Source organism: Bubalus bubalis, chromosome 6 (assembly GCF_019923935.1).
Source record: "Bubalus bubalis isolate 160015118507 breed Murrah chromosome 6, NDDB_SH_1, whole genome shotgun sequence".
Classification (NCBI taxonomy): Eukaryota; Metazoa; Chordata; class Mammalia; order Artiodactyla; family Bovidae; genus Bubalus; species Bubalus bubalis.
Window position 1 is genome coordinate 54,431,220 of NC_059162.1, and position 14,967 is coordinate 54,446,186.

The following is a 14,967-nucleotide window of genomic DNA, read 5'->3' on the forward strand; positions in this document are numbered from 1 at the left end:
TTTGTATTGTAGAAATTTGCCATTTAATATTGGAATATATCCTCAAATAAATGTAGTTATGTCATATATCATTTTAATGTGCATTTCTTGCATTTATTTTAGATTGTGACATGTTAGACGAAAAGCAAATTTGAGCAATTTTCTTATTTGAGTTCAAAATGGGTTGTAAATCAGCAGAGATAACTTGCAATATCAACAATGCATTTGGCTGAGGAACTGCTACTGAAAGAACAGTACAGTAGTTGTTCAAGAAGTTTTGTAAAGGAGACTAGAGCCTGAAGATGAGGAGTGTATCAGCTGGCCATTGGAAGTTGACAATGGCCAATTGAGAGCAATCATTGAAGTCGATCCTCTTACAACTACATGAGAAGTTGTTGAACTCAATGTTGACCATTCTATGGTTGTTCAGTCTTTGAAGCAAACTGGAAAGGTGAAAAAGCTTGATAAGTGGGTGCCTGGTAAGCTGATCGCAAGTCAAAAAACGTCACCGTTTTGAAGTGTCTTATCTTACTGCATGGAACACGAACCAACCAATTCTCAATTGGATTGTGACATGTGATGAAAAGTGGCTTTTATACAACAACCATAAATGTCCAGCTCAGTGGTTGGACCAAGAAGAAGCTCCAAAGCACTTTCCAAAGCCAAACTCGCATCAAAAAACGCTCATGACCTTTTGGTGGTCTGCTGCCGGTCTGATGCACTACAGCTTTCTGAATCCTGGCAAAACCATTACATCTGAGAAGTATGCTCAGCAAATTGATGAGATACACTGAAAACTGCAGTGCCTGCATCTGGCATTGGTCAAAAGAAAAGATCCAGCTCTTCTCCATGACAGTGCCTGACCTGTCTGACCACACAGGTCACATAACCAATGCTTTGAAAGTTGGGCAAATTGGGCTACAAACTTTTGCCTCATCTGCCATATTGCTAACTGACTACTACTTCTTCAATCATCTCGACAACTTTTTGCAGAGAAAATGCTTCCACAACCAGCAGGAGGCAGAAAATGCTTTCCAACAGTTCATTGAATCCTGAAGCACATATTTTTATGCTACAGGAATAAGCAAACTTATTTCTTCTTGGCAAAAATGTGTTGATTTTTACGGTTCCTATTTTGATTAATAAAGATGTATTTGAGCCTAGTTATAATGATTTGAAATTCACAGTCCAAAACAGAATTACATTTGCACCAATCTTGCAAGAGAGTTCCAGAAAAACATCCATTTATGCTTTATTGACTATGCCAAAGCCTTTGACTGTGTGGATCACAATCAACTGTGGAAAATTCTGAAAGAGATGGGAATACCAGACCACCTGACCTGCCTCTTGAGAAACCTATATGCGGGTCAGGAAGCAACAGTTAGAACTGGACATGGAACAACAGGCTGGTTCCAAATAGGAAAAGAAGAACGTCAAGGCTGTATATTGTCACCCTGCTTATTTAACTTCTATGCAGAGTACATCATGAGAAACGCTGGGCTGGAAGAAGCACAAGCTGGAATCAAGATTTCTGGGAGAAATATCAGTAACCTCAGATATGCAGATGACACCACCCTTATGGCACAAAGTGAAGAGGAACTCAAAAGCCTATTGATGAAAGTGAAAGAGGAGAGTGAAAAAGTTGGCTTAAAGCTCAACATTCAGAAAACGAAGATCATGGCATCTGGCCCCATCATTTCATGGGAAATAGATGGGGAAACAGTGGAAACAGTGTCAGACTTTATTTTTGGGGCTCCAAAATCACTGCAAATGGTGATTGCAGCCATGAAATGAAAAGACACTTACTCCCTGGAAGGAAAGTTATGACCAAACTAGATGGCATATTCAAAAGCAGAGACATTACTTTGCCAACAAAGGTCCGTCTAGTCAAGGCTATGGTTTTTCCAGTAGTCATGTATGGATGTGAGAGTTGGACTTGAAGAAAGCTGAGCACCAAAGAATTGATGCTTTTGAACTGTGGTGTTGGAGAAGACTCTTGAGAGTCCCTTGGATGGCAAGGAGATCCAACCAGTCCATTCTAAAGGAGATCAGTCCTGGGTGTTCTTTGGAAGGAATGATGCTGAAGCTGAAACTCCAGTACTTTGGCCACTCATGCCAAGAGTTGACTCACTGGAAAAGACTCTGATGCTGGGAGGGATTGGGGGCAGGATGGCATCACCAACTAGATGGACATGAGTTTGAGTGAACTCCAGGAGTTGGTGATGGACAGGGAGGCCTGGCCGCAAAGAGTCAGACACGACTGAGCAACTGAACTGAACTGAATAGCTGCTACCTGGCTTTTAACATCAGAGAGTAGATCTGCTTGCTTGTCAACTTTACATAGATGGAATCAAACAATATGGATTCTACTGTATCTGGCTCCTTTCATTCAACATTACCACTAGGAGATTCATCCATGTTGTTAGATTTAACTGTAATTTTGTCATTTTCATGCTTTAAGTCTTTTCATAGTAGTTATTAGAAGTTATGTTATACAGTGCAAATATACTACAATGTACTTATCCATTTACTGTTTATGAACACTTTGGCTATTTTCACTGCTGAAGTATTTCAAATATTGCTGATATGATCATTATATGAATTTCCTTGGTGTGCATGTGCATACATTTCTGATAGCAATATATTTAAAAGTGAGATGGCCAAGTTCTTGGGTATTTATATTAAACTTTAGTATATAATGCCAAAGAGCTTTACCACTGGTGGACTCTATTGTCTATTGCTACATAAGAAACACTGCAAACCTATTGAATAAAAGCAAAAATTATTTTATTTCTCATAATATGAGAAATATTATAAGAGTTGAGTGGGTAGTTCTTTTCCTGGACTCACCTGGTCTCAGTCACATGGCTGTATTCTATGTGTGACTCTGTAGGAGGTGGAGGACCTTGCACTGCCTTGCCCACAAGTCTGTGGCCTGAGTGGGATGGCCAGAAGACTGGAACCTCTCTCTTCACATGGACTTTCATCATCAAGTTGTCTAGCCTTCACTGAGTCAGCCATCGATTGATTTCCATTTTATCATGTTATGCTTATGCTATAAAGTTGAACAGACTATCACCCTATCCAACAAATCTTGTAGGCCTGTTATAAGAGAAAATGGGTTCTGATCATAGAGAGAAAAAAAAAAAAGTGTTTTTTTGTTTTTTTTTTTAACTATTTTCCTCTGCAGAGTTGGTAAACTAAATAGGGGACAGGATTCACTTCCTATTAGAAATAAGCCTTCAGTGTGAGCAGGTCAGAAACAATCAACTCTATAGTGGAAGCAAATCATTCTTCATTATAGGATAAGACTGAAAATGAGAGGGTTATACTCTATGTTTATTTGTATCTCAAAGAGCTAACAAATGTTAGGTCATGATAACCTCAAGTTGTCAAGATTGAGACATTGAAATTAAAAAGACATGGAAAAGCCTACTAACAGAAGGTTTTTGCTGCTTTTAACTCAACAAAATTATCAAATCATCCAGGCCTAGTTAAAGAGGCCATGCCTACAATTGTGTAAATAAATACGCTATGTAGAGTAGAATTCAGAGTGAAAAACAAGCCATGATTCATCAAAGACTGCTTCATAATGGTAGCTTCGTTGCATGAATGAATTTAAAGCAATATGCAAGCTAATACATATGGAAGTGATAAAGAATAAATTAAAAAAAAAAAAAAAAAACAACCAAAAAACAGAGAGGTCAAAATCTGAAAACACAATTGAGTAAAAAGCCAACAGAGTAAGAGTCACATTGAGGTTGCAGGCCTGGTGAGAAACATGTGAATGCAGATGCAAAGATTGAGAACCAGTGAATGGAAGACAAGATGGGCCCTGCAGCTCCAGGGGCCATGCTGAACAGTAAGAGGAGAAAGCCACTGGGGAGTCTGAATCACTCCATCTGACCCAGACTCTGCTCAGAGACAGACTTAAGAGAAATCAGGACCAAGGCTAGATGAGGACAGTGTCTGCGTTTCAAAGTACAGAGGTATATTTGACACAGTTCTCTACATGCAGGCTACCTACTATTGATACTATACACCTGACCTGAGAAAGCTCAGCTTTGTTCAACTCAGTGACCTAAATATGAAGAAGTGGAGCTTCCAAAGCAAATTTTGTGGTGAAGTCAAGAGATGAGGGACAGTCCTAAGATGGCAGAGGAATAGGACAGGGAGACCAATTTCTCCTCCACAAATTCATCGAAAGAGCACTTGAACGCTGAGCAAATACCACAAAACAACTTCTGAACACTGGTGAAGGACACCAGGCACCCAGAAAGGCAGCCCATTGTCTTTGAAAGGAGGTAGGACAAAATATGAAAGATAAAAAGAGAGACAAAGAGTTAGGGATGGAGACCCATCCCAGGGAGGGAGTCTTAAAAGAGGAGAAGTTTCCAAACACCAGAAAACCCTCTCACTGGCAGGTCTGTGGGGAGTTTTGGAATCTCAGAGGGCAACATAACCAGGAGGAAAAATTAAATAAATAAAACCTACAGATTATGCACCTAACTGCAACTCCCAGCGGAGAAGTAGCCCAGACGCTTGCGTCTGCCACCAGCAAGCAGGGGCTGAACAGGGAGGCGCGGGCTGCATTGCTTAGGGTAAGGACCAGGCCTGAATGCCCTGAGGGTAATCTGAGGGAGCTAATGTGAGAGAGAAACCCAAACCGTGGGATAGCCAGAGAGGAACAAAAAAAAAAAAAAAAAAAAAGGAGAGAGAGAGAGAGAACTTTCCAGTGAAAAGCTCTAACCTAAGGCACTGACAGGCCTGCTCACAGAACAAAGGACTGAGCAAATACCAGAGGAGAGTCAGCTTGCTGCAGACCGGCCCATCCTCCGCCGGAGGCAGAGAGGCAGGTGGATGCCAGGCAGAGCCAGAAGGAAAGGGGCGAACTTGGCCCCAGAGATGGCATCCCCTACCAAACTGTGAGCAGGCTCCCTGTTGCTAATCAAGTCTTCCTGGGATCTTGGACGGTTGACATCCATCAGGAGGGTCACAGCCAGAGATCAGCACCCCAGAAGAGACACACGGCACACCTGCGACGGCGCTCCCACTGCGCACCCAGGAAACCCAGTGGCTGGGACCGGGGAGGTGATAAGATGCACAGCCCAGCTGGGAAGAGTGTGCTGGCCAAGCACCTGGTCGGCTAGGCTGCTGGGACCTGGGAAGGGCACAAAACGCAGGCCCAACTGAGTCTGCGCCTTTGTGGGAGTACTTGAGAACCTAAACCTGAGCGGCATAGATCTGGGAAGTGTGGGCAACCCAGCGCCCACCTTAGACAGTTCCCCGGCAGAGCAACCTGGAGCCTGAACAGCGTAGACCGAGAAAGCACACATGCCGTGAGTGGGGGCAAACCCAGTGTGGCCCAGACACTGCAAGTGATATTTGTTTGTAGTATCATGCCACTGATATTTGTTTGTAGTGTTCCTCCCTCCCCGCAGTGCAATTGAACAAATAAGCCTAAGTAAATGATCACCTTCACCCCCTTGTGTCAGGGCAGAAGTTAGATACTGAAGAGACTTGCAAACAGAGGAAGCCAAAATAAACAAAGAAGAGGGAATGGCTTTGGAAGTGACAGGTGCAACAGATTAAAACCCTGTAATTAGCACTGGCTACATTGGAAGGGACCTATACACCTTGAGAAGAAGTATCAGGTGGAACAAGGAACTATCTGAAACTGAACTGATGACACAATGCCCTCAGCCGTCCAGAGAAATTCCTAGATATATTTTTACTATTATCATTAAAAAATGTTTAAAGATTTTAAAAATTTTAAGTTATTACCCCTTTAATTTTCATTTTAAAGCCTACTATTACCTTGGAAAAAAAGACCCTATTTTTAAAGCAAATTTCATTTTTTTATGTATATAACATTTGCGATTTTGTTTTTTTAATATAGTATTTTTGAGAGTCTAACCTCTCCTCTAGATTTTTAATCTTTTCTTTTTGGTATTTGTTATCAATTCTGTACCTTTAAGAATCCAATCTTCAGAATCCATTTTTACTTAGGAGTGTGATTACTGGCTTCATTGCTTTCTCCCCTTTTGACGCTCTTTTTTCTCCCCCAGGTCACCTCTATTTCCTCCCTCCCCCTTCTCTTCTCTACTTAACTCTGTGAATCTCTTTGGGTGTTTCAGGCTGTGGAGAACACTTAGGGAACTGATCACAGGCTAGATTGGTCTCTCTTTTGACTCCCCCGCCTCTCCTGCTGGTCACCACTATCTCATTCCTCCCTCTTCTCTTCTCTATGGAACTCTGTGAACGTCTCTGAGTGTAGTTGAAAGTGACCTTGTTTTATCTGGGTTTAGGCTCAATTATTGAATGAGCTTGTCTGTTGTGTCACTTCATCATAATCAGAGAGTTACTGTCTGATGTTAGTGTTCTGTCAGATTGCTATATTGTGCCAGGAACCCCCAGGCTAGTTCCTAACACTGAAACCTTAAGAGTAAGTTTCAGTTCAGTCCTTCATACTGGGTCAGATCAGATCAGATCAGTCACTCAGTCATGTCTGACTCTTTGCGACCCCATGAATTGCAGCACGCCAGGCCTCCCTGTCCATCACCAACTCCCGGAGCTCACTCAGACTCATGTCCATCGAGTCAGTGATGCCATCCAGCCATCTCATCCTCTGTCATCCCCTTCTCCTCTTGCCCCCAATCCCTCCCAGCATCAGAGTCTTTTCCAGTGAGTCAACTCTTCGCATGAGGCATGAGGTGGCCAAAGTACTGGAGTTTCAGCTTTAGCATCATTCCTTCCAAAGAAATCCCAGGGCTGATCTCCTTCAGAATGGGCTGGTTGGATCTCCTTGCAGACCAAGGGACTCTCAAGAGTCTTCTCCAACACCACAGTTCAAAAGCATCAATTCTTCAGCGCTCAGCCTTCTTCACAGTCCAACTTTCACATCCATACATGACCACAGGAAAAACCATAGCCTTGACTAGACGAACCTTTGTTGGCAAAGTAATGTCTCTGCTTTTGAATATGCTATCTAGGTTGGTCATAACTTTCCTTCCAAGGAGTAAGCGCCTTTTAATTTCATGGCTGCAATCACCATCTGCAATGATTTTGGAGCCCAGTAAAATAAAGTCTGTCACTGTTTCCACTGTTTCCCCATCTATTTCCCATGAAGTGATGGGACCAGATGCCATGATCTTCATTTTCTGAATGTTGAGCTTTAAGCCAACTTTTTCACTCTCCACTTTCATTTTCATCAAGAGGCTTTTGAGTTCCTCTTCACTTTCTGTCATAAGGGTGGTGTCATCTGCATATCTGAGGTGATTGATATTTCTCCCGGCAATCTTGATTCTAGCTTGTGTTTCTTCCAGTCCAGCGTTTCTCATGATGTACTCTGCATATAAGTTAAATAAGCAGGGTGACAATATACAGCCTTGACATACTCCTTTTCCTATTTGGAACCAGTCTGTTATCCCATGTTCAGTTCTAACTGTTGCTTCCTGACTTGCATACAAATTTCTCAAGAGGCAGGTCAGGTTGTCTGGTATTCCGATCTTTTCAGAATTTTCCACAGTTTATTGTGATCCACACAGTCAAAGGCTTTGGCATAGTCAGTAAAGCAGAAATAGATGTTTTTCTGGAACTCTCTTGCTTTTTCCATGATCCAGCGGATGTTGGCAATTTGATCTCTGGTTCCTAAGTGATTTTCTTTCTTCATACTGTTATATGGCAAATTACATTAATTGAGTTTTGAACCACTCTTGCATTCACATTATAAACCCCACTTGACTGAGGCTCCTTATGTTTATGTATTTCTGGATTTGACTTTTCATGAGGTTTATGGTCAGCAGTTTCCTTTTTTGAACTGTTTTTGTCTGATCATGGTATCAGAATAATGCTGCCTTGTAAATGAATTGGGAAATCTTTCCTCTTCCATTTTAAATTGGTGTTATTTTTTTCTTTAAATTCCTGGTTAAATTCACTATTCATAAGGGACGATCTGGACCTATAGAATTGTTTCCCAAAGTTTTAAAATAGTTTTAAATAGTGAGGTATAATGGGCCTGCAGAGAGCTGCATACATTTAATGTGTAAATCTTGATGAGTTTGTGCATATGCAAATACCGATGATACCATCACTACAGTCAAGGTAGTTGACATTTCCAACACCTCTCCTAAACTCCTCCCTACCTCTTCTTCAGAGGTCACGAATCCAGTAGAGTTCACCATAAGCTATCAATTTCAAGTTTATATACACTCCAATTTCACAGAGCCTTGTTTTCCAGCCAACTCCTGTAAGCTGGCTTCCCTTTTTCCTGCAACAGAGCTCTGATAGATTGTTGTGTTGGATACCACCCACTTCTGTCCTCTCCCTGTTTCCTGGGGTGAAACTGCAGGGTTTTACACCTTCTCTCAATTCTACAGAGCTCTGCAGCCCACCATAACCTCCTGATTCTTTCCCCTAGGTTATTGTACTGAAATGCTGAATCTTTGGGTGCAAGTTTCACTTCTTTCCCTCCCACCTGATGGAGAAGATTCTGAATCACGTGTCTTTTCCTTACCTACAGAGCCACTGCAGCTATTAAGAGTCACTGATTCCTTTTTCTCTATGGCAGCATAGTAAAATGACAGCGTTTATGGGAATGGCAGGAGGTTGGGTCAAGTTCTACTTCTTTTCCTTTGTCTTGAAAGATAAGGCTCAGAATTGTGTACTTTCTCTCAGTCCTGCAGAGCCATGCAGGCTGCTAAGAGCTTCTGCCCCTGTTTTTTGTTCTTAGCTTCTCCCAGGAGTCTAACCAACTTGGTTTATCTCAGAGCTCTGAGGGAGGTGACACGGGAATAGGTTTCTTGAGCAGCATTTGGAAAGTCTAGGGAAGTTGGCTGCATGCTTCACTTGTTCTTTGCCCTCAAGGGAAAAAGTGTGGGCTGAGTGGATTTTTCTAGGTGCTAAGTTGTTCTGGCTTAGGGGAAAGGCTGATGTTATTAAAGGAAAACTGCTTCTCATATCCATTTCAGAGAGATATCTCTAAGTTTGTGTTCATCTGCATGCTAAATTGCTTCCGTCGTGTCCGACTCCGCAACCCCATGGATTTAGCCCACAAGGCTCCTCTCTCCATGGGGATTCTCAGGCAGGAATACTGGAGTGGGTTGCCATGCCCTCCTCCAGGGCATCTTCCCTACCCAGAATCGAATCCGAGTCTCCTGCATCTCTGCATTACAGGTGGATTCTTTACCTGCTGAGCCATTGGGGAAGCCCATGTGTAACTTCACAACAGTTAAAAATAAGAAAAGAAATAAGAATAACAAATACAAATTTAAACGTTTTTTTAATTTAAAGATCAACGGATATGCTTTCACTACATGAATGTTTTTGTAAATGTCTTATAGTTTATTTTTACATACATTACTTAATTTTTATTACCACATTAGTCTTTCTAGGAAAGGAACAATTTATGCTTTTAAAAAAGAAACTAAGACAAAGTGCAAAGAGCTGTGATCTGATACAGGTCATAGTGACGTTAAGAACATAACTGTGGACTGAAAGTTAGCTTTCAATATTCCTTCCAGGTCTCTCACTTCCTCTCCTCACATCACTGTGCTGCATGCTGGGAGTATGGGTGGACAGAAGGGACTTGGCTGGGCTCTGCTGGTCTTACTCACCCTTTTTCTCCCCAGTCAGCTTGTTCATCAGGTAGGATTTGCCTGTGCAGTAGAGGCCCATGATAGCCACCACCATAACAGGCTGCCTGATGGCAGATAGGATCTTCAGGGCTTTCAGATTAACCAGCGGTCGCCCATTAGTGTTCTCACTGAGGCACTCTGGGCCTGGCATGTGGGCCTCTGAGGCCATGTTGCCTTGTCTGCAGGGCAAGAGATGGGATGAATTAGAATTTCCAGTCTAAATAGATCAAGAGCTTTCATCAGGTTATTTTGCATTCAGAAGGAGAAATGTAAAAATCTCCATGATATAATTGTGTCCCCAGTTAACACAGACAATATCAACAAAGAGAAAGATGATCCTAATGCTTTTTTTTTTTTTGCCAATCACAAAAACCTTGGCCATTTATGTCAGCAGAGTTTTATCAAAGTAGCCCATTTAAAATATTCATATGACAGTGATTTACCAACATTCAATCACCCTCATAAACAAAGTCTTCCATTTAATTTACCATGGAAATCTTCTGTTAGGGTTCACATTTAAAAATTTATGAAAGTGAAAATTGCTCAGTTGTGTCCAACTCTTTGGGACCCCATTTATAGTCCATGGAATTCTCCAGACCAGAATACTGGAGTGGGTAGCCTTTCCCTTCTCCAGAGGATCTTCCCAACCCAGGGATCAAACCCAGGTCTCCTGCATTGCAGGCAGATTCTTTACCAGCTGAGCCACCAGAGAAGCCCAAGAATACGGGAGTGGGTAGCCTATCCCTTCACCAGCAGATCTTTCTAACCCAGGAATCCAACCGGCATTGCAGGTGGAATTTATACTAGATGTGAAATGTAAAACAAAATAGGATTCAGAGGGATTTGTTGCACTTCCTAACTGTGAGAATCCATATTTATTTTTTCATTCATTAATTCTTACTATGAATAAAGAATTTCATGAGCAAATGTTCATCGCTTGATATGTCTCAAAACTATTTTTAATGATTTGAAATGCATTTTTTTTCTCACTAGTTATCCTTATTTCTACTGGAATAATGGTCCACAGAATTTCTCACATTTCTTTTCTAAAAGTGGAACTTACTTTGGCAAATTTTATAAACATATGTAACCTTGTGAAACACATGACTTAAGACTCTTCCGAAACCTTGCTATGGACTTGTAGAAGCAAGGGGATCTGAAACTTAAAATTCATTAGCTTCAAAATAAATTAGCCTCCAAATAAGTGGGGGTAAACTATACAATTGCAAATACTGTATGGTACTAAAAATTGTGTATGTGTAAGGGGAGAAAAACACAATTAATTAAAGATTAAAATATCAGGAAGAGATCAAGAGAGCTAGAGAAGAAAATTATTGAGAGAAAATGGCTATATTTCCAACCAAACCATTCTAAGTTTTCTGTTTTGTTCTTTTCTCCTGTCTTGTAGGTAGAAGTAGAAGCAAGAAGAGGATGAAGAGAGGTAGGGGTAAAGAGAGGAGTGGGAAGGGAACCAAGGAGAGGAAACTGAAAAGAAGAGAGAGAGGTGTCAGACAGTAGGTGATGAATGGAGCTAGTGTCAAGCCAAGAAAGTCAGGGGAAGAGTCTCCAGAAGGCAAGATCAGAACTCCTTGAGAGACCAGAGAGGGCAAAGTAAACAACAGTGGTGACTTTAACACTGCTCCAGAGTAGATTCTTTAAGGACAAAGCTTTTTAGTAAAGTGGTGGGGTCGAATTCTGTCCTAAGGCTTAAGCCATCCTTGAGGTGGCACCAAGAAATTGAACTTAGTGAACCTGTGCTGTTTCTAAAGGAAGACATCCATTTTGAAGCAGAATTTAAGTGTAGGAATGAAGAGTATGATGTCCTTATAAATCTACATCTTTCTCTGGGTTTCAGTTTTTTTCCTTGTCTTTAACAGTATCAGGTGGCTGTTTCCACTGTAGCTCACTTACTGTTCTCTCCTTCTCATAAAAAAAAGAAAAGAAAAATCTGTTACCCTTTCAGTTTCTTAGCTGCAGACAAATCAGTATTGAGCAAGTTGTATCAAAGACAATGGTAATCAATTGTGTCCCCATTCAACATAGACAACATCATCAAAGAGAAAGATAATCCTAATTCATTTCAAACTCTTAGTTTAGCTCCATGTCCTTGGTGATTAATTCCACACAAGCACAGTCATGACCATAGGATGGGCTGCCCCTTGCTCACAGCTGGATCTCATCTGACCAATGTCCCAAATCATGATGAGCTACAGTCTATCTTGATGCTGATCATTTTTTAGAAAACTAACTAACCCTTACAGATTCCTTCCCACAACTGCACTAATCTTGCCATGGGCTCCTCCTCCCACATCAGGGCTCCTTTAGCACTGAAGAAGAATCTGCTTTGAGGAAAAAGTAAACTTCTTACCTGTTTTCTGCTCAGCTCAGGTAGAGTGGTTCTGTAGCAAAGTTCTCCGTCTCTCACTAGATGGTTAAACTTTTATTTCACCAGCTCAATTTCCCGGGTCTTGCCTGCTTTCCTTTAGTAAATAGACAGTTAGAAGTAAAGCAACCTTTCTAACAGATTTAGAGTTATATGAAACTGAAAGCACTGAGAACAAAGCAATGACTCAACAACCATAAACGGAATTTCTGGAAGCTATCCTCGTAGGAAGGAAGATGGGTTTGACACAATTTCTCTAGAACCTTCACATTAATTGTTTTGAAAGACATCTTAGAGACCATTTAGTGTTGAAAAAGGTGTCTGTTAGATCCTTAAATATAATGGAGTGTATCTCAGGATTGGGTGTCAGTTTGGGAAACCTAGAATAGGAAGCATATTAATTTTTAGGTTTATATATTTTTGAGATTAGTTCTTTGTCAGTTGATTTATTTGCTATTATTTTCTCCCCTTCTGAAGACTGTCTTTTCATCTTGCTTATAGTTTCCTTTGTTGTGCAGAAGCTCTTAATTTTAATTAAGTCCTATTTATTTATTTTTGCTTTTATTTCCAATATTCTGGGAGGTGGGTCATAGAGGATCCTGCTGTGATGTATGTCAGAGAGTGTTTTGCCTATGTTCTCCTCTAAGACTTTTATTGTTTCTGGTCTTACGTTTAGATCTTTAATCCATTTTGAGTTTATTTTTGTGTATGGTGTTAGAAAGTGTTCTAGTTTCATTCTTTTACAAGTGGTTGACCAGTTTTCCCAGCACCACTTGTTAAAGAGATTGTCTTTTCTCCCTTGTATATTCCTGCCTCCTTTGTCAAAGATAAGGTGTCCATAGGTGCGTGGGTTTATCTCTGGGCTTTCTATTTTGTTCCATTGATCTATATTTCTGTCTTTGTGCCAGTACCATACGGTCTTGATGACTGTGGCTTTGTAGTAGAGCCTGAAGTCGGGCAGGTTGATTCCTCCAGTCCCATTCTTCTTTCTCAAGATTGCTTTGGCTATTCGAGGTTTTTTGTATTCCCATACAAATTGTGAAATTATTTGTTCTAGTTCTCTGAAAAATGCCATGGTAGCTTGATAAGGATTGCATTGAATCTATAGATTGCTTTGGGTAGTATACTCAGTTTCACTATATTGATTCTTCTGATCCATGAACATGGTCTATTTCTCCATCTATTAGTGTCGTCTTTGATTTCTTTCACCAGTGTTTTATAGTTTTCTATATATAGGTCTTTAGTTTCTTTAGGTAGATATATTCTTAAGTGTTTTATTCTTTTTGTTGCAATGGTGAATGGAATTGTTTCCTTAATTTTTCTTTTTATTTTCTCATTATTAGTGTATAGGAATGCAAGGGATTTCTGTGTGTTGATTTTATATCCTGCAACTTTACTATATTCATTGATTAGTTCTAGTAATTTTCTGGTGGAGTCTTTAGGGTTTTCTATGTAGAGGATCATGTCATCTGCAAACAGTGAGAGTTTTACTTCTTCTTTTCCAATGTGGATTCCTTTTACTTCTTTTTCTGCTCTGATTGCTGTGGCCAAAACTTCCAAAACTGTGTAGAATAGTAGTGGTGAGAGTGGGCACCCTTGTCTTGTTCCTGACTTTAGGGGAAATGTTTTCAATTTTTCACCATTGAGGATAATGTTTGCTGTGGGTGTGTCATATATAGCTTTTATTATGTTGAGGTATGTTCCTTCTATTCCTGCTTTCTGGAGAGTTTTGATCATAAATGGATGTTGACTTTTGTCAAAGGCTTTCTCTGCATCTATTGAGATAATCATGTGACTTTTATTTTTCAATTTGTTAATGTGGTATATTACATTGATTGCTTTGCGGATATTGAAGAATCCTTGTATCCCTGGCATAAAGCCCACTTGGTCATGGTGTATGGTCTTTTTAATGTGTTGTTGGATTCTGATTGCTAGGATTTTGTTAAGGATTTTTGCATCTATGTTCATCATTGATACTGGCCTGTAGTTTTCTTTTTTTGTGGCATCTTTGTCAGTTTTGGTAGTAGGGTGATGGTGGCCTCCTGGGATGAGTTTGGAAGTTTACCTTCCTCTGCAATTTTCTGGAAGAGTTTGAGTAGGATAGGTGTTAGCTCTTCTCTAAATTTTTGGTAGAATTCAGCTGTGAAGCCGTCTGGACCTGGGCTTTTGTTTGCTGGAAGATTTCTGATTATAGTTTCAATTTCTGTGCTTGTGATGGGTCTGTTAAGATTTTCTATTTCTTTCTGGTTCAGTTTTGGAAAGTTGTACTTTTCTCAGAATTTGTCCATTTCTTACACGTTGTCCATTTTATTGGCATATAATTGCTGATAGTAGTCTCTTATGATCCTTTGTATTTCTGAGTTGTCTGTTGTGATCTCTCCATTTTCATTTCTAATTTTATTGATTTGATTTTTCCCCCTTTGTTTCTTGATGAGTCTGGCTAATGGTTTGTCAATTTTATTTATCCTTTCAAAGAACCAGCTTTTGGCTTTGTTGATTTTTGCTATCGTCTCTTTTGTTTCTTTTGCATTTATATCTGCCCTAATTTTTAAGTTTTCTTTCCTTCTGCTAACCTTGGGGATTTTCATTTCTTCTTTTTCTAGTTGCTTTAGGTGTAGAGTTAGGTTATTTATTTGGCTTTTTTCTTGTTTTGTGAGGTATGCCTGTATTGCTATGAACTTTCCCATTAGCATTGCTTTTACAGTATCCCACAGGTTTTGGGTTGTTGTGCTTTCATTTTCATTCATTTCTATGCATATTTTTATTTCTTTTTTGATTTCTTCTGTGATTTTTTGGTTATTCAGCAGCGTGTTGTTCAGCCTCCATATGTTGCCATTTTTAATAGTTTTTCTCCTGTAACTGAGATCTAATCTTACTATATTGTGGCCAGAAAATTTAATTTCCTTAAATAATGGACACATAGTGGATGTGGCTCCTCTTTTATGCATGCTGTAAGTGAGGAAAATGACA

At 40.2% G+C, this 14,967-nt stretch overlaps 1 long non-coding RNA gene across 1 annotated transcript; it reads right to left on the reverse strand.

The window, feature by feature from the left end:
• Nucleotides 1–9,242: 9,242 nt before the first annotated feature.
• LOC123334068 lies at nucleotides 9,243–12,455 on the reverse strand. Its single transcript, XR_006551824.2, has 2 exons — nucleotides 11,983–12,455; nucleotides 9,243–9,793 (listed from the first exon to the last, which is right to left on the reverse strand). It is a non-coding gene; the product is annotated as an uncharacterized LOC123334068 (long non-coding RNA).
• Between the last annotated feature and the right edge of the window lie 2,512 nt (nucleotides 12,456–14,967).